We start from the raw sequence: 20,194 nt of genomic DNA on the forward strand, positions 1-20,194 counted from the left end.
TTCTCTTTCAGTTACTTTGATTGACAGGTGTCCTCCTGGAGTACTCCCATTTGTAGTCGAAAGAAATTGTGCAGTTGGCTACTGGCTGCTTTTAGGGCTGGCTTTCTGTCGCAGCATGGGTATTGCTATTCGCAAATTCCAAGCCCAGGTCACAGTGCAAGTTTCAATGACTGTAGGCAGAGGCCGCTCTGCCAGGATGTAACAAATGCTGTCCTTGCTTCCTCTAGCATCGCTGATATTTATGACATGATGTTTTGTGGAGATTCTAAAATCTCAGGTCCAGATTATAACCTTTTATGCTTTCTTTTTTCTTGTATTTTGTTTTAAACACGTATTTCACTGAGAGTTAAATTCCTACAAAGGCAAACCAGGAAAACTTTGATGTTTATTTTTGTTTCATGAAAAAAATATTTTCCGAAACGGAATTAAACAAGCTCTTCTTCGAATTAGCAAAACAGAGAAACTCATGCTGAATAGAATTGAAAAGTAGCATTAAAATATGTTACTTTTTCATGATTGAAAATATACTGAACTGCCACTCACACTTCTTTTCAAATCATTTTGTTGTGCAATTTCAACCCAACCATCATTTCTAGATCTTTACCACCATACTAAAGGACTTATTATGATGGCGGCAAGACCACCACCGGCATGCTGTCAGTGTCTCACTGACATAGGAACCTCCTACACCGCCCGCCACATTACATTGGCGGGCGGTGTGATGGCTGTCTGAAACACTGACCGCCTTGCATCCGACGGGTTACTTGAGCCCACCCTTGCGGAGGAGGGCCTTGCAATCCCTGCTTTGGTGGTGGTGCCTACCAAGCATCTGCCTACACCAATCTCGATTTTGCAGGAAAGGGTTGCGTTGGTTTGTTCTCACCCAGTGGGAGCAGCTCTTCTCTCTGCTCATGCCAGGCGGGAGCAAACCTATGTTCTTCGCCCAGGAAAGGGCAAACATGGAGTTGGATTTCTATATTTGCCCATGCTCTCCCAGGCTCAGCTGTGGAGTGCCCTATAATATGCTGAAAGGGCTTCTTTTGTTGTAGGTTCTTCATGATCATGGTGTCCCTAGAAGGGCATTTGTTTTTTTGTCATAGTTCTTTTTATTGCATTTCTCGCACAACATTTATAAAATACATATGAAACATGAGGACCATAGTTACAGAGTGGAATGCTATTTCTGGTAACAGTTTCATACATGGTGGCAATGGTCTCATTTTGCTTATTAATTAGTTAGAATTGAAAAAAGGTGTAGCGCTTGTGTTCTTGGGCACGTTAGCAATGGCAAGCCTTTCGAGAGGTAGCTAGTTAGGGACCCCCATGTGTATTCCAAGTTTTTGAAATCATCCCTTAAAATATCGCTCATCCGTTCCAGAGTGATTACTTGCCAGAGGCGAGCGTGCCATTGAGTCATAAATGGCAACTCGAGTTTCTTCCACGCTGCTGCTACAGCCATTTTCGTAGCCCCAAGTCACAACCACATATTGCCTTTATCTGCCTGTGTAGAGTATTTTAGGGATTCTGATCTGAGCCCCAATAGAGCAAAGGATAAGGTGTCTGGTATAAGGTATCCCAGGATTATTTATTTGGGCTAGAATTTCTGACCAGTATAGGCGAATGTTTGGATAGTTCCACCAGATGTGGCGAAAGTTGCCCAACAACCCACAGCCCCTCCAACATAAGTCTGATGTATTTGGATAGCATTTGTTTCAGTTTCGTGGGGTATAAATACCAGTGTCACAGTATTTTGTAGTGTGCCTCACGGAGACTTAATGAGTGGTTGTGTTTGTGTATATCCCTCCAGAGTGCTTGCCCGTCGCTCTCTGGGATATCATGGCCAGAATAGGTTCCCAAAAGACCATGTGACGAGGTGGTTGTGCAGGCTTTGTGCGTAGTAGCAAAGCATATACGAAGGAAATAATACCCTTAGTGCCTTGAGTCTTCTTCACAAAACTCTCTGGTGTGGTGAGTTCTTTCATGACTGCTTCTTTAGTCTCTGGTTGTAGTGCCCAGTGCCATAGTAGTTGGTAGTAAAAGAATTCCTCTTTTGCCAAATTAAAATCTTGCTTGCAGTGTTCGAAGGTAAGAATGTCTGCATTGTGGGATAAGTGTAATGAAGTCAAACAGCCTCATCCCTCCAGGCGTCAAATGGTCCCAGTTGCATTCCTGTGGGGAACGCTGGGTTGTATTGAATCGGGGTAAAGGGGAGGGGGAGGGGAAGGTTGTCTATGTTGTCTTCTTAAGAACCTCATCCCATACCCTCAGGACCGTTCTAGTTGGAGTACTAAGGTAGGCGTTGTTATGGGGATATGTTTTTTGTTTCCATAGCAAGTCCCACATGACTCTGCCTGCCATTGGCCTGTCCATATGTAGCCAGTGCCTGTCTGACTTCCACTGGGACTACTTTACTATGACCCTAAGCTGTGCCACCTTGTAATATAGGTTAAACTCTGGGAGGCGTAATCCTCCCTCCGTTCTAAGGCGTCATAGTATTTTGAAGGGGAGGCGAGCCTGCTTGTTTTGCCAGATAAACTTGTTGAGGATGATCTTAAGGTTTTCCAGATACCCAGTTTCACGTTTGATGGGTAGGCTTTGAAATAGATGGAGGAATAGGGGTAGCACTACCATGTTATTCACATGAATTCTACCTAGCCAGGATAGGTATAATGGGGCCCATCACTTTACTTCTTACTTCAGTGTATGTATTAGTGGTGACTAGTTAGCCTGGAATAGGTGTGAGAGCTTTGGTGTCAAGTTAATACCTAGATAAGTAAAGTTTTCCTTGGCCCATTGGAAGGGTGTAGTGTGAAGAAGAGTCTCTATGTCACCCTCTGGGAGGGTTATATTTAAAAGGAAAGATTTTGAGAGGTTAATACCAAAGTCTGCCACTTCTTCAAAAAGTCTCAGTTTGTTTTGAAGGACAGTCAATGAGTTGTGTGGGTCTGTCAGGGGGAGCAGTATATCGTCTGCGACTAGGGAGATTTTATGTTCTTCCACCTGAAAGGTAATCCCTTTGACTGCTCAGTTGGCTCTTATCATTGCTGCTAATGGTTCGATGCTCAAGGCAAAGAGAAGGTGCGAAAGTGGGAACCCCTGTCTCCTGCCTCTTTCCAATGGGATTGGTTTTGCACTTGTGTCATTTACTAGGACTCTTGAGCTTGGCGAAGCATAGTTTGCTCGAATCATGGTGATAAATGTATCGCAAAAATCAAAGCGTCTGACGGTCACAAATAGAAATGCCCAGACTACCCGGTCAAATGCTTTCTCAGCGTCCAACCCAAGCAGGACCGATGGGATTCCTTTTTTAGATACTTTTTCTATGAGTTGGAGAATGCATCAGACATTGTCATTTGTCTGTCGCCCCTTAATGAACCCCGATTGGTCTGGATGGATTAACTTGGGCATTAGGTCTTCCAGTCTTGAGGCTAATATTTCCGAGTACAGTTTGACATCTAGGTTAAGGAGGGCAATGGGGCTGTAGGAGCTACTTAGCTTCGGGTCCTTCCCTGCTTTGTTGATTACCCTTGTGAGTGCTTCGCTCATTTATGGTGTGACTTTCCTAACTCTAGCAATATAGTTATATAACACAGTCAAGCAGGGTGTCAGTTCTGCACTTAATGCTTTATAAAAGCACACCGTCAGCCTGACTGGTCTTGAGGACTTGAACATTTTTAGGGAGCCGATTGTAAGCCTTACCTCCTCATCACTTATGGGTTCTTTTAGCCTCTCATTTTGTTTGAGTGTTAATTTTGGGCACATCTACTTTGTCAAGATATTCTGCCTGTGAATTGAGGTCTGCATGTTCTGTCGTGTATAGGGATTTGTGAAACTTCCCAAAAATGTCTGCTTTTCGATGCTCTGTCATTTTTAAGATACCCGTTGGACTCACTGATGTATTCTTTGTCCCTCTTCACTCTGAGCTGGCGTGCCAAGTTCATCCCCACCTTGTTACCCTTTTCACAAGATATTTGTTTCAGCCTTAACATTGTCAATTGGGCCCTGTTTGCGTAGATTGCATTTAATTTGCTCTTAGTAGCAGTGACCTGTTCGCGAGTGTGAAGCTCTGCCTCAAGGGTTTGACGTTTTAGGGCCCTGGCCTGTTTAGTTCCTCCTTTGCTGCAATACAGTGGCTCCTTAGAACTGCTTTAAATCCATCCCAGTTAGTAGAGGGTGTTGTGTCTTGGGGATTGTTTAGTTGAAAGTATTCATTTATGGTTTTGCGGAGGTCGTCCCTTGCAAGTCGCACAATAATACCTTGGGAAAGAGCAAGTGTGCATATTTAGATAAAGGATCTCTCCACTCAAGGGAGCTAACTACTGGTGCGTGGTCTGAAATGATGACAGGGCAAATATCAGTGGTTCGTACTTTGCTCTTTAATGTCCGGCTCATGAAATGTAGTCAAACCTCAAGTGCGTGCGGTGTATGTGTGAAAAAAATGTGTAGTCCCTATCTGCTCCCTCCAGATGTCGATCAGTCCCAGCTCTTTTATTTCATTTTTGACCGCTTTCGAGAAAGTATCTCCCCTGCTGCAAAGCCTCCCATCATTGTCAATGTTTTCGTTTGAAGGTCAGTTGGTTAGAGTTTGGGGGGTAAATCGCTGCCACTGTGCAGATTTTCCCTTTTATGTGTCCCTTCACCAATACTACTCTCCCCTCTTTGTCAGTCTTGTAATTTTCTAGTTGAAATTTCAATGTTGAGTGTAACAACAGTGCTACCCTGTTGTGCTTGGTGGGACTGGATGATTGATATATCAGGGAGTATCCTTTATGTTGCAGTCTATGATTCTCCGACATTTTGAGATGTGTTTCTTGTAGGGCGACGATATCATAGTGGTCATCTAATAGATATTTCCAAATTCAGTGGCGTTTAGCTGGAGCATTCAACACTCTCTCATTCCACGTTAATGCCTGTACTAGCATTTCCCTGACGGGGGCTGAACCTCCTCTATTCCATCCCAATGGTCACTTCTCATTGCATTTCAACCTTTACCCCAGGCTTGCACACCCTCCCCGCCCCCACCACTGCATCGTCTCCCAGACTTTCTTTTTATGTGTCCGCTGATATCTGAGTCTTTCTGCCCCTTGTGTACCTAATAGGAAAAATGAAAATAATGCCCCTCCAGTCACCCTTATCAAACCTTCACGAACAACCGGTCCCTGTGTTAACCTTGATTGATTGTTCATTGCTGTTGGGTGGTGCGAATCGGTCCATCATCGCTGCCTTACCTTTATTGTCACTGTTATAGTGAGGTTCAAAGTTCTGCTGCCTGAAGAGCTGGGGATTGCGCAGTCTGGTTGTTGCTCCCCTCACCATATAGTTTGAGAAACCTGTGTTACTGTTTCTCAAACTGTCGTAGTGCACTTTTGTTAATTATGGATGTTTGCGCCTCACAGAATATTGGCTTTCACCAAGTCTCAGGGCGCCATTTCAAAGTTTTGGTCTTTATCGCCATTTGAGATTGAGGTTGAGGAATACACCATTTAGTCTTGTCCCCTGCATTTATCGTCTCCTCTGTTGTTTCGGTGGTCTTTGGGTAAGCCATGATGAGGTGTTGTTGCTTCTAATGATCCAGTTCTCGATTTTTCGGGTCCGCCTTCAGCTTGTTCGTTCTCCGTCGTCTCTAGTCCTAAGATAGTCATGGCTTCCTCCAGTTCTGTGCAGTGGTGAGGTCTGTTGTGGTGGTCAAAAGCCAGACCGAAGTGAAATGTCCATCTGTAGCGTACATTGTCCTGAAGCAGTTTGTTAGTGACTGGTCGAAACTGTTGTCGGCACGCCAGCATCGCTGGTGAGATGTCTTGGAATAAGGTACAGGAAGCTCCTTGGTACGTCAGTTTGTGAACCTTCCTTGCTGCTGCAAGATGGCCTCTTTCACTTTAAAGGAGTGCAGCTTGGCCAGTATGTCTGGTGGCCTCAGATTGTCCCCCGAAGGTGGCTTCCCTACTCTGCGCACTTGATCTATCTTAACCTTGGCTGTGCTGGGGCCCAGGAATGTTTCTAGGTCTGATCCCTTTTGCAAGTTCCGAATGTTGTCCCTTCGGGACCTGTTTTCCACGTCTTTGGTTTTGAGTACAGCCAATTGAAACTGTGTTTTTAGAGTTTGTGTTGTGTTCTTCAGCTGGTCAGAGATTTTCTCTAATTCCTGCACTTTGTTTTCCAGGTCTAAAAAGCCTGCTAATCCACGTCCTGCCTCAGCGTTATCAGTTTTTCATTGAGATCGGTCTTGAGAATCTCCAAGGATGTAGACAGATCTGTTTTCAATTCTTTGCGCAGTTCTTTTTTTAAATCAAGATGGAGGCCAGAAAGTCCTCTTTTGTGAGTGCCATGGTGTCTTCTCCTCTCGTTAGTTGGCAGTTTCCACTCACGTCTGCAGGGCCAAAGTAGTTAGAAACTATGTTGTTATGGAGTTTCTTTGGTGGCATACGGAAAATCTCTGCACTCCCCGCCTGCGTTAGGGAGAGGTCTCTGCCAATGCTAGCTCTTAGTCTGCAATATCCCAGTCCCAGGCAGCCGCTCTTGCTCTGCCCCCTCGGGGAATGGCGCTCTGATCTGCGCGTGGACTCACCGGGGCATGTCTGCTGGTGATGGGAATCCCTCGCCCGCTTCGTCTGATCCGATGGTGAGTTTCTCAGTGCTGGAGTGTGAGGCCCGTGTTGCCAGAGCGCGCTGCAGTGCTGCTGGTTCTAGGAAATCTCGTCGTTGTCGTAGTTGCCTCGGGGGTGATTTTTAGTGGTGTCGCATCCCACCACGTTGTTCTGCTACTCTTCGCCCATGTTTGGCCTTTTCCTAGTTGGATCGTCACCTCTGTGCTTCAAGGCCCTCGGCCGTATCCAAGTGCATCGCAGTGTCGTTTAAACTCAGAACTGACCAGGGATGTTGCATGTGACCCTCTGAGTTCTGCCCTGATCGTTACTTTGGTATTGGGGGGCTGTTAGAGAAAGATTTCCCCGCTTCTCCTTCTGGTGGCAGTAGAGCTGAGATGAATTGTGTCCGCTTGGCCATCTTGGCAGGCCACGCCCCCTATGATTTTTTTTAATGTTGTGGGTACTGCGGAGGGCGCAGCAGCCCCCTTAGGAACAATTTTAAAAAGTTGCAGTAAGTCTCTTGGGTCATTACATTCTATGACAGGACCAAACGAGGAGTATGCTCTTCTTCCTTTCATTTATTCAAATAGCAGCCATTAACTGTAACACAATAACAACAAACTGTAATTTCTCCTTACCCCAGGGAAAGAGAAATTCACAAATAAACAAGTCTCCTTCCAATCAGGCACCATCAGCCTATGCACAGAGATTTGTCCGTCGTCTCTCTTCCTCTTTCTTCATTGCTAGCATCCATGTCAGATGAGTGTCCAGACTCGCTCCCCTTTTTTCTATATTGAATGCATAGATACCTTTCCAGGAAGCAGTTGTCGGTCAAACTGCCCCTTTTGTTGTGTCTGCTCTTCTGCAAGAGAGTGTCGGACGTACAGGCCTTAGACATTACAGGAAGAACCTTTACTCCAGAAGGAGTCACTTTTCATGATACTAGATGCACCAAATGTCACTCCTGTTGATCTTGTATCCAGCCTTTTAGTCGGTGCCCAAGTTGTGCTTCGTCAGATGCATCAAGGCCTACGAAACCATGACGCCGGAGCTTCGTCCCCATGGGGAGAGACAGCTCTTGATTGCTTTGGGAAAACCTTTCCGGGTAGTCTCCTCTCTGCCCATCACCAGGTGGTTATGATGGATCATGCAGGAGGCAGGAATTGACACCAAGATGTTCTGTGCACACTCCGCTCGGGGGGCAATTGTCTCAAAAGCTTTTGCTTCAGGAGCCCGCTTGGAGGATATGCAGAGGACTGGTCATTGGATTCAACCATCAAACAGTTTCATTTCAAATTAGCCTCCTCCATTGCGACTCTGGTGGTGGATAAGCTTTAAACTAACGTAATCCTCGCCTCTGGGTCGTTCCAAAGAATGACAAATTTCCTAGCTATCATAACAGAAAGATTCAATTCTATTGAGGACTCGGAGGCAAGGATCAGCCGATCCCATGATTATTGATGACCCACCCAGGTTATTGGATCCAATTATTGGAGAAAGTACATTTTGTTGTTTTGATGTTTGAGGTTTGTGATTGTTTCAATCTTCTACGAAATGACAATGTTCATGATTCCTGGGGTTGATTTATCATATTGTTGTCACTTGGGAATGTCTTTTCCCAAGTTAAACAATGCTCTCTGAATTGCAGTGATGGAGTCCTCCAAAGAGGATTGAAACTTTTCCACAGTTGTCGTGGTTGCAGAAAGAAAGAGGGAGAAAAGACGATGGACAAGTCCCTTTGCAGAGGCTGAGAGTGCTTGATTGAATAGAGGCTTGTTTATTTGTGAACTTCTCTTTCACTGGGGTTATGGGAAATAAAGTTTTGTTCTTATTGTGTTACAGTTAATGGCTGCTAATTGAATAAATGGAAGAAAGAAGAGCATAATCTTCGCCTCCGAGTCCTTAATAGAATTGAAACTTTCTGTACGATAGCTATGACATTTTTCATTCATGACCCCCAGGAGGTCTTACCAGAGTTTTTTAAGCATAATGAGCTGGGGCTGTATGCTCTTCAGACGAAGTGCAGAGACCCCTTGTTGTTAGTCCTGGCTGCATGTCGTGGCTTGAAGAATTAAAGAAAGACTCAACACATCCTTATGGTTGTTGTAAAGAAAAATGTGTTATTGTACGAGAGTGATTAATATGAGTCACGTGCCATGTATGTACATGGAAATACATTGCATTAGAGCTATTGATAAATTATTGTCTTAATTTATTGACAAAGCCAATAAATCAGCTATATATGTTGATGTGCTGACACCTTGATAAAGCCAATTGGTCCACTTTTTTTATTAAAAGAATTTATGTTTTTATTTATATAAGCCAAGGATGGCTTATATAATTGTAAACACACAGAAAATATCACAGAGGAAAAATAGCATAGAATGTTCTGTTTAAAAACATGCAAAATATTAAAGAATTTAAAAATTGAATCAGTTGAATGAACACATATTTTATAATTGCAATCTCTTATTCCACTTTATTTATAGTTTTTCTAACTTTGAACGAGGAATTGCAAAACAAAGATATAGTATAAGGACTCACAATCCTTGTTATTTGTTCATACACCATGATCTTCGGTGCTTGAAGTTTTTTTTTAATTCATCAATGAATGATTGAAAAATATTTTAAAACAGATTTTGCAAATGGCCATTCTCTGAAATATATCTTAATAATATTAAAAACACGCTGAAATATTATTTATATGGTCTAGTCACAATTTTGCTTTTGTGCATTTTTCTATCAATTTATATTGGTATAGATTAATGGTTGGTGTTGAACTTTCTTGTGTTGCGGAAGTGAAAATATCAAATTCTTAAAGGCTATTGACAAGGGAGCTGAGTGCAGTTTACAATGTTAGCAATGAGATGAGTTCCGTGAGCCTTTAAAATAGAAACTGGTAACTGTATTAAGTCCAATACATACCATACTTTGGGCTACATTATGTTTACAGACTGAATTAAACTGACTGCAATTCTCTCCCTTATTTTCCTATCATTCAACCAATTTGAATTTGAAGTTCTGGACTAGCTATGCATGTAGTCTTGCCCATGGACACTTGTGCTCTTGATGGAGGGCACAGAGTGAGAAAGTCACACTGATTTGGTGCAATGCATCTGTAGCACGTACCTCCCTTAGCCATTTCACTATCAAAAGTCAAGGAAGCACTTATGGGAATGGAATTCGTGAGTGGCTACCGTCACTGCTCTGTACGTCCGCGAACCAAAGAGAGAATGGCACACTTCCTATACAAACACTGAATTTCAATAACATTTTGCATAAGATGCATCTGTGTGTTAATGCTCGCCGAGGCCATCTGCAATCATCTGAAGGTCATGAGTTTAAATTCCAGAAGACACACTCAGCTGTTTATCCCTCCAAGGTCAGTCAATTGAGTGCCATATGTAGTAAATGAAATTGCAATTGTATCATCTGTAGCACCTAGAAAAGAAAGAAGCAGAGGTTATTAATAATAATTAAGAGCTATAACATCAAGGGAGAGTATAGCAATTCTGTCAGGGCTCGGTCAAGCTTATAAGAGGACCTTACCTCTCATGGTTTCTCCACTAATGTGCTGGTTGCGCAGCCTCTAACCTTCTGTACCACACTCTTTCTTCCACGTGCCTGCTTCCCTGCTACTCCTCCTGGCCATGTCTGATAGTATCCCTGTCTCAAGAACTGCAGAGAAGTCTTGTCCAGACCTCTCTCCTATGGTGTTGACTACAAGGATAGACGTCCCAGGGTCTCTCTACTAATTTAACTTAGGATCCTAGACTCTATCAGCCACATCACTATCATAAATAAGGTAGAGTCTGCATTTCTCTCTTTATAGCATTCACGCTGCTTAATCTTATCTCAATGGACCTCACATAAGTGAGTATATACAGGACCACATTTATATTTTGGCCCTGTTATATTGGTTGCCTTTGGAAAATACATTGAGCTCAATGAGATAGATGATCAACAACATCAAACATTCTTCATGAGTGGAATCCTGTTGGAGATACTCCATCATGAAGTCAGGGAGCTTGCTTTCAACGGTAGACTCTCTAGCTCCCCAGGAAGGTGATGGGAAAGATGGCAGGACAAGTGAGGAGCATAGCAATCTAGTGAATTGTTAGCAGAAAATCTTGTTTTGAAGGCATTGTCTTGAGGGCATTCTAAAATGAAATTAGAGAAACAATTTCTGATTAGATACAAGCAATGGATTCCTCTATTTCTAGTGCAAAGTGCCCCATGTTGTGGAAGTGTAATCCCGATGGCAGATAGCTATGAGCAAATGGAAGCCATCATTCTCTGCCAAATGTAATTTACCAAGATATTTTTTTAACTAGTGCAGGGTATAGAGCTCAGCATAATTCATCCACCGGTCAGCACTGGGCATTGAGATACTCTTTAACAGGAGAGGAACAAACTGAATAACTTTCTTGACTGGTAAAAATTGATACAGATGTTCAAGGCCAATGTACAAATTCTCATTAGGGAATAGTGCAGGATTCGTCACCTTTGGTAACGGTACCATCAAGTGGCCTAAAATGGACTTGGGTTTCTGTGTATTTATTCCTAATATAATTACATATTTTCTTAGCTAGTTGAGGTGTAACCACCTGTAGTGTATCCCTCTCTTGATGATATTGAAGCATTGGCAAAAGCAATAGGCTTTGCCTATGTGAATTATAATAAGTTAAATTGTTTTAAAGTTTTATCTTGGTGAGCAAAAATCAAATGCAGCTGACAACGTTTACCAACCATATCGTAACCCTTCAATACATTTAAGCAAAGCATGTTTTTGTGCAGGAGCAATCTGGAGGGTGGAAAGGATGTGTCTAATGCTATATTGGCAATAGGAAATAGCGTTCTGCGTGAGGTACACATCCAACAGACTGTAAATGTGTTCCACCACGGGAAGATTCGATGAGCAGTGTCAAAAATACAATCATATCCATCCACAATTAAATTCTCCGACGTCTGGGAGTACTCCGGCCAACATTGAGTACATTTGTTAGGTTAACGCAAAGAAATAAAAAGCAGACCTGTACTTAAAAATGTCCTTGCCGTTGCTGTTAATGCCCATTATGTAAGATTGTGACATAAAGGAGTTAGGCATGCAACATATAATAAATATGGGCAACCAAGTGTAGAATTGGTGATTTACCGATTTTTAGGTTTTCTTGCGTAAACTGGTGGTAAAGTGAAACATTTACAAATCTTTGGATGGTGTTGTTGGTATATAAAACTGCACCAACGTTACAAATAATGTGAAAAGCAGGGTTGTGCGGAGGGGATATGTCACTTGAATACAAATGTGCAACACATGCATTTTTGAAACAGTTGCAAATTGGGAGGTGGACAGGATGTGTGTAATAGTAGTTTAGCATTTGAAGACAGCAATCTGCGGACTATTTGGAGAAAATCAAGAACTAAAGCCACTGGAGTTGACTACGGAGCAGCAAGAAATGAAGGAAAAAGCGCAAAAGCAGTGATGGGGTCGGGGAGGTGGGATCAGTAGCTACGGCGAGCAGCTACGAGAGGGAGGGTGAAGGGAGGACAGGGAAAACAGCAACAAATACTGACGGAACGAGATGGTTGGATAGAGAGCCTGCAAAACAATGCAAAATAAAAACCAGCATCAGGGGGATAGTTTACCTAAGGGACAGGAAGCTAATCATGCAAGTCTGTAGTCAATGCTTCTTGATCTGGATGTGAATATGTTGAAACCAGGGAGCCAGCACAATCCAGAACACCTCTTACAACATGAGCTACCAATCAAGTGAGGCTCATCGGAAGCACCATGCAGAAAATATCAGATAGCACCATGCCACACATGCCAACATTTGAGAACACATAAGACAATTTAGACCCTACAGCTGGGGTGGGGGATGTAATATAAGGGAAAAACCTAATAACTTACACATATTTTTGGGCTTATAAAATTAAAGACAAGTAAGTTTAATCAGCATGTGTGCCAAGTAGAGTCCCCCACACATCCACAGACAACCTTACAAAACATGGAACACTTAGCTCTAGAATATGCTTAGAACCAATCCCTCACAAAACACAAGAGCCTATTTAATAGGGCATGTTCAGACACAGGGTTTTAAAAAAACATAAGGCACTTGTTATACCAGGTACCATTGGCGTGAGTCTCCCTTCCATTTTTTCTGATTGCCTCCTCTGTTTTTGATATGTTTTGCTGGTTTAGATGCTTTGGGCACTGTGCCACTGCTATTCAGTGCACAGTGCAGGTGCTCCCTATGTTAAATTGATGTATTGATTAGTGACTCCATAATTGGGTTATTTGATTTACTTGTCAGACCCTAGTACAGTGCACCATGTGTGCCCAGGGCTTGTAAATCACATGCTGCTGGTGGACTTGCAGCACTGGTTTTGCCACCCACAGAAGCAGCTTTTAAAGCGAGTCTCAGGTCTGCCATTTCAGAACCTATGTGTAGTCTGGTACTGCCATGCTGACTGACCAAGTGCACCCACATGCCAATGCCTAAACCTTCCCTTATCTTCATATCAGACACCCCTATGGTAGGCCCATGGGCAGGGTGCATTGTAAGTATAAGGTAGGACATGCCCTGGTGTGTGTGGCATGTCCTAATAGTGAATTACAGCCATTTTTGTTTTTCACTATTGCAAGGCTATCTATTCTCCATAGGCCAAGAATGGGCAGTTAGATTATTACATTTTATAATCCTAATTGACTCAGGGGACATGGTAGAAATTCAAATTTAGTATGCCTGAACTCAAAATGATAAAATACATATTTTAGTAAAGTTGATTTTAACATTCTGTGTTTGAAAATACCACTTTTAGAAAGTTGGTACTTTCTTGCTTAACTGTCCAAGCCTGCCTCTGCTAGGTTGTGTATTCCTTGTCTCGAGTTTGAGTGACAGGGCTGGGGAATTCCAGGAGACAGGGTGAGGCAGCCCAGTGGTGAGTAGAGAGATCTGCATCTAGATGGGAGGGAGGAGTTGCACCTGGGACCTGAAATGGGCTGTGCCTTCGCTCCGCAATGCAGGCTCCACCTCCTGTGATGTGTCCGATGTCTCTGCCCTGCACTCTGAAAGGAAAGAAGGAGTCAGGTAAACAAAGTGCTCCAGGACTGACCAGAACTGGTTTGGACTAGACAAAGACCTCTCTGCCTTCAGAGAACAAAGAGAAAAGTTGTATAAATATGGGGACCCAAACCCCAAGACTTTAGATCACTTCTGGAACAACAAGGAGAAACCTCTGCCAAGGAGAAGAACCAAACTAAGCTATAGGAGTTGGACTGCCCCCTGCCAGTGTGCTGTGTTGTTGGGTTGGCCTGCAGTGGTGTCTTCATTGCCAAGGAGAGGAGAAGCAACTTTTACAGAACTTTCATCATCTTGCAGAATATTACTCCAAGGGCTTGAACTTGTGCTTGCCTCCTGCTGAAGTCTCAGGGACAACAGACTTCACCACCAGCCCCCCTCTGAATTTCCTTGCTGGGAATTCTATCTGCAGAAGCCTGCGTGTCGCTGGGAGCGCAACGCAATGAGAAGAAGTGTGTCGCCGCCGCAGCTGTAGTCATCGCATCGCCGGAGAAGCGTGACGCCGCCGCATCTCCCAGAAGCGTGCCTTCATCGCAGCTGTCTGCTGTCGCATCACCGGAGAAGCGCGTCGCAACCGTGAGGCTCACCATTGCATCATTGGAGAAGCGAGTCGCAGGGCCTGTCGCGGCTCCAAAGTACGAGAGTCGTCGAAGGCTGCCAGGGCGTGTCGCATCGTCTCAACGTCATCACATCAATGGCACCATCTTATCGCATCGCTCCGGAATTTTGCATCACATCGAGGCGCCATCTTGCCGCATCGCAACCGGGCTGCAGCACGAGAATCTACGCATCAACTCCTCTCCAGTAAGGATCAAGACGCATACCCTACTCTGCGCAAGCATTGAGGCGCGACGCATCGTCTCCCCCGAAGCAAGGAACTGACGCATCTCCAACGCTGCGAACCTTTTGTTTATTTTGCGTTACGCATCCAGGTACTTTTGTGAGAACTGTGTCACATTTACCACCAACTTGAACTAAGCTAATTCTATCACCTTTAAGTCAATTCTAAGTACAGTATTGTGGATTTTGGTTGTTTGTGGTCTTGTGTTAAGTCTATATATAAGCCATTCTGCTCGTGCCAAGCTACCAGGGGAGTGAGCAGGGGTTATGGGGTTATCCAGTAGTGTAATCTCCTTTTCCTGACTTAGAAGCAAGGGTCCCTATTTGGTCAAAGGTACCTACCTCTGTCAACTAGCGACCCCCAGTTCTAACAGCACTCGAAAGTCAATCCTATGCAAGCCCCATCCTAAATCATAAGCAGCAATTACTACTGCATGTTCAGACAAGAAACAGTGCAGAACGCTTACAGAACATGAAAGACTAATGAAACAAGAATGAGTACATTCTGAAAGACAGCTCCATGAAGGCTCCCTTTTCTAACAGGAGCCACGTGTCCCTAATACATGCCTAGAGATGACTCCTTATAAATTATAAGTCATTAGTCGCCATGAAATGCGCAAAGAAGGCACCCATACAAAAGAACAGGGCAGTGGTGTGCCTGAATGAATATTTGTGTATACAGTATTGGCACGCATCAGCTTAATCCTTGTGCTCCTTCAAAGATTCTACTCACTTTGATTTTAAGATATTGAGGTAATGTGCTCAGACTGGAGGAGAGGGATGAAGTTGAGTTTAAGCCGGTTAGAAGCACCTTGGAAAACTAAATTGAAAGCAGTAGAGTAGAGATGGGATTGAATATAGACCACGAGTTACAACAGTTCACAGGAGACTAGGTTCTAATATAGGGTATAAATAACATTCAATGTAATGTAATGTTGGACATATAACAGGTTTATACAATCTAAAGCTGATTACCAGAGCTTGACAATCAGTATACAATGTAAGTGACATAACAAGCAAAACAGGGAGCACAAAGAGGTGTATGCTATGGACGTGGAATCAGATGGGAATATTAGAAATAGTGGATTCTGGGATAGTGATTGATATGAAACAGAAAAATATCAAAATTAGTAGATTTTGGCTGATGATTGAACTGAGGTATGTAGAAGGTTGTTACTGGTCTAATCACAATAAAGAGAATGCTGGATTTAGTGGAATGAGATAAGGATACAGTATACAATTGTAGATTAGATTATTTAAGTTTATTTTCTATTTTACCAGACATGTTCATATTTAGATGATGTTTGCGCAGATATGCTTGCTAAATGGAGTTGCTACATTGGAGGGAGGGTGCGATGAATATTTAATTAAAGCTAATGGACAGGGTGTCCACAACAACCTTGTGTCAGGTTACCAATTCACTCTTACGTATAAGATGTTGTTCTCTTACCTGTAAGGTGCTTGGTGGGTTTCGCAGAGACGCTATGAGCCAACCTCCCAGAACCACTAGAGTATAACCAGAGATTTGTACAAAACACTATGGCTACAAAATAGAAACTAGGGAGGAGGGCCGGACTCGGACGCTGATGAATTCCTGTTGTCGACGTGCGAGGCAACAAGAATTACTTTTAGGGTATGTTGTCCGATGGTGAATACTATTAGTTCTACAGACCCTATCGTATAAGTCAAGAGAAATTAGTAGTGTAAATGTCCTACCTGCGAATCTACAGGAATGATCTTAGCGTCCTGGTTGACGTTGTGTGATGGAGGATGTCTTCATAAGTGTAGTCACGAAGGATGCTGTCCTATAAGTGGAGTCACGATGGATGTGTCCGTAAGAAGTTGTATGATGTCTTCTTCTATACTTGTAAATAAAGATATATATCAGTCAGTCATGTTAGCTTTATTTCGATAAAAACATATCTTAAAAGCTGTGAAACACAGGTTAAAAAACTACATTATACAAAGTACAAAACATTTTATCAAATATTAAAAATACCCTAAGTGACTGAGTAACATAATTCATCAGAGGATCCTTATGATGACATAATTGGCAATCGCACTAAAAATAATATTTACAAGATAAAAATATATAAACAATACTTTCGCAAGGTGCAAATAGCTCTTAGCGGTAACAATGCTTAAGGATTAGCTTTCAGAGTTCTCAGTCTGATCTTCCATGCCGAGCTCAAGAATTTAGCAAAGCCGCACGCATGTAGGGCTCGTGCATCAGATCTTAGGATGCGCAACGCCACAAGGTGGCTGCGAGTACCCAACTCCCTGCAGAGCGGTTTAAGCCAACGTTCCCTTGGCGCTTCATAGGCTGGGCACACAAACATGACATGAGCTATTGTCTCAAGGTTTGCTTCGCAATTCGGGCAGGAGGCTAATGTCTGGTTTTTGTATGACATCTAGGTATGGTTCATAATAGGTGGTATATTTATGCTGCATAAACTCCTCAGATAGCCTACATAGTTTGTAATGTAGAAAACCCTTATTGCGGACCCAGGACCAATAAACTTTCTTGAGTTCTTCCTTTGGTGGAGAAGTTCTATTTATCCACGCCTCTTTAAGGCCAAGATCGTACAGCAATGTTTTTAGATCCTTAAGCCATTTGATTTTATACCAGCCATCCATGTTTATTATTTCACTTAACCCCGCTGCATACTTGGGGCCTAGTGGGGGTCCTCGGGGGCAGCATCATGAGATCTTTTAAGAATTTGTTTTCTGACCTCACAATTTGATCTAGGTTAGAAAAACCACAGAGTTCAGCACCATAAAGGGCTGAACTCACTCCTCTAGCCTTATTGCGGGAGCTATAGGCCTATTTGTTGAAGTGCGATGCTCTTTAAGTATTGCCCCCGCTACCCTTTTGTGGTTCAAAAGCATTTTTTGTATGTGGGTACTCCAAAGCATGGAGTCAGAAATACGGATACCCAGGTAGTCGAACATGGTGACCCTCTCTAGCGGGACAGAATTTAAAACAGGTGGAATTCTAAGGTTCTTAGGAGGATTCAACACCAAGTACTTGGTTTTCTCAGAATTGATGTGTGGTAAATAATTTAATTACCGGTACTTAATTTGATGCGGAAAATCTATAACAATAGCTCAGTAAAATAAGAGGCAGAATCCGTGGTATTAGAGGTTCGGAACGGGCTTTATTCCAAAATCAATTCGAATTGAGGACTCCATATTCCATCACCACGAAGGTTCAGGAAGTGAAGGACCAACTTTATTGACAAGTAATCATTTTTATACAATAGGCATTACAGTGAAACAGATGCAGGAGGCGTAACAATTGATAACTAAGATAAAAACATACATGCGTAGTTAAAGTGGGTGTAACTGGGCGTAACTTAAAGAACGTCATCAGGTATGATGTCACAATAGGGTGGTTCCATGAAAGAATTTCGCAATGTCAGCAGAAATACTTGGCAGAGATGCGCGCGCAGCAGCATGACGCGTGATTGACGTGCAACTAGGGGGTGAAGGGGACTTGACATTTAGCTCTACATGTGGAGTCAGAAGTCTGGGGTTATGTCAACCTAATCCCAAATCATATCTAACATCCTATGTTTAAAGAACTATGTTATCCAAAAAGAGAGGTCTCTTAGGATAGAATCTTATTCTATACTGACTATACTGACTGTTAGTGCGTGTACAAGCGTCTAAGTGTCTACACTAGATGCGAGGGCAGAAATCTTCCATAGTAACAGGGCTATGAATTACTTGCATAAAGACAGAGAAGCCGGGCCTTTCGCTCGGTAGCTGGAAGAATGTTTACTTAAACTAGTAGACAGGAATGCATTGGATAGGGAGCGGAGCAGATAATTTCGAAGGTGAAATACAGTTTTTGGCAGGCAACAGGCTGGAGTCAGGCACCGTTAGCCGCGCAGGGAGTAGGACAAAGTTCATGGATACAGATGCGAGCTCAAACTGGAGCTTTCAGAGGGAGAAGGCAAGAAAAGGCTTGATGGCAGAATCAGGGCCTACTCGCCTGGACTGTAAAATGGCATAAATGAACCATATAAAGCCGGTGGCCTTTCATACTTAGGAATGGAATATCCGACCCATTCATGGCGGATCTGAAAGAGGACATGTTGACGGTGGACGCACATGTGTTTGCGTCTTCATAACTGGAGCTGGAGGAAACATACATGTACTTATGGTTTATACATGAAACCGTTGGGGTCCAAGATAGGGGACATAACTGACCATAAAAATCCATATTTCCACATTCCCTCCTTGTCCCCTACTTGCCCTTAAGAGATATCAATCTTCATCAATCCGTTGATCTGTTCATATAGCATCATTTGTTCTTCTTTCTTCTTCCGGGATGAATGAAATCTTGGTGGTGGAATACACGATGTGGCACACAGACCACAGATCGCTGGTCCACATTGTAGGCATAAACAGCAACTGAATAGTATGAGAAAGCCAATACCTAGGAAGGATAGGACCCTCCATCCAAAGGTAGATAATACACTCCAAAACCAACCGGACCAAGTCCAGGTGCCTGGATTCTGGTGTATCTGGCTTACAATCTTATGAAGGCGAGTTATGGCTTTATATACAGATGGCGAATTTTCTGGTATGAAAATGCAACAGCTTGATCCGATGACCCTACAAGCTCCGCCCCTATCGGCCAGGATGACGTCAAGGACAAGACGATTTTGAAGCACAACAATCCGCATAGCAGACTGCTCTTCTGTTAAATTGCCTAAGGCGGAAATAGTTTCGTTCACTACTGCTTCAAGGGTTCTGGTTAATCTACGTATCAGCTTACTATTGGTAACTGTACCTATATAGGGAAAGAGACCTTTATTGAAATCTGTGTATTTTTCCCATGCTGTCTCAGTATAGTCGACTATTGGGAGATCTCTCCGTTCTCTATTGTGTACTAAATGAGTATTTCTGTGATAATCAGGAGGAGCTAGGAAAACAGGTGGCAAAAGGAATCCGATGTAGCAGGTACCATCCCAATCTAGAGGCAGACGTATATATGCAGTCTGACCACATAAGAATTAGGAATGGCGAGAAGCTCTGAATGTAGACTTGCCTTGATCACTGAATTCTATTACAGTGGTGCATCTACTATGGCCCATATGTATGGAACCATTCTTTCTTACACATAATTCACCTTTAACTGGAAATACTGACATAGCGGGCAAAATTGGTGCAGCTTCGGATTCAATATTCAGGATCATGATATTGAGCGTGAAATTCCCTAATACATATACTTCATTTTCTAGATCAGTTCCTGTTCTTTTGGGAAGTCCCTTCTTGTCAGGGTAGCAGACTTTGAGTAAAACTAAGTTCAGGTTTCCCCATACCCAGTTGTCTTTATCAACTGCAGAATTCGAATCTAGGGAATTAATTAGACTAAACCATGCTCCACAGGAGCCATTGTGTGTGAACGGGTATGGAAAGAGAGGCAGAATTCCCTTATAGTTCTGATAGGGAGGGAGTCGGCCACATATCCAACAATTTGTAGCATTGCTAACCTGATGGGAATGATGTAACATACTAATAAAAGTGTTATTGCGCAGCGCAAATCTATAGGACAACTCATGCGGGGGTAATTCACTAAAAGAATGTTCAGCAGTAACATTGTAAACTTGTTTAGAAATAGGATAATATATGTGCAACAATATACTTGCAGCTACTATTAAAAGACATAAGAAAAAC

Source organism: Triturus cristatus, chromosome 3_2, assembly GCF_964204655.1.
Source record: "Triturus cristatus chromosome 3_2, aTriCri1.1, whole genome shotgun sequence".
NCBI classification, from domain to species: Eukaryota; Metazoa; Chordata; class Amphibia; order Caudata; family Salamandridae; genus Triturus; species Triturus cristatus.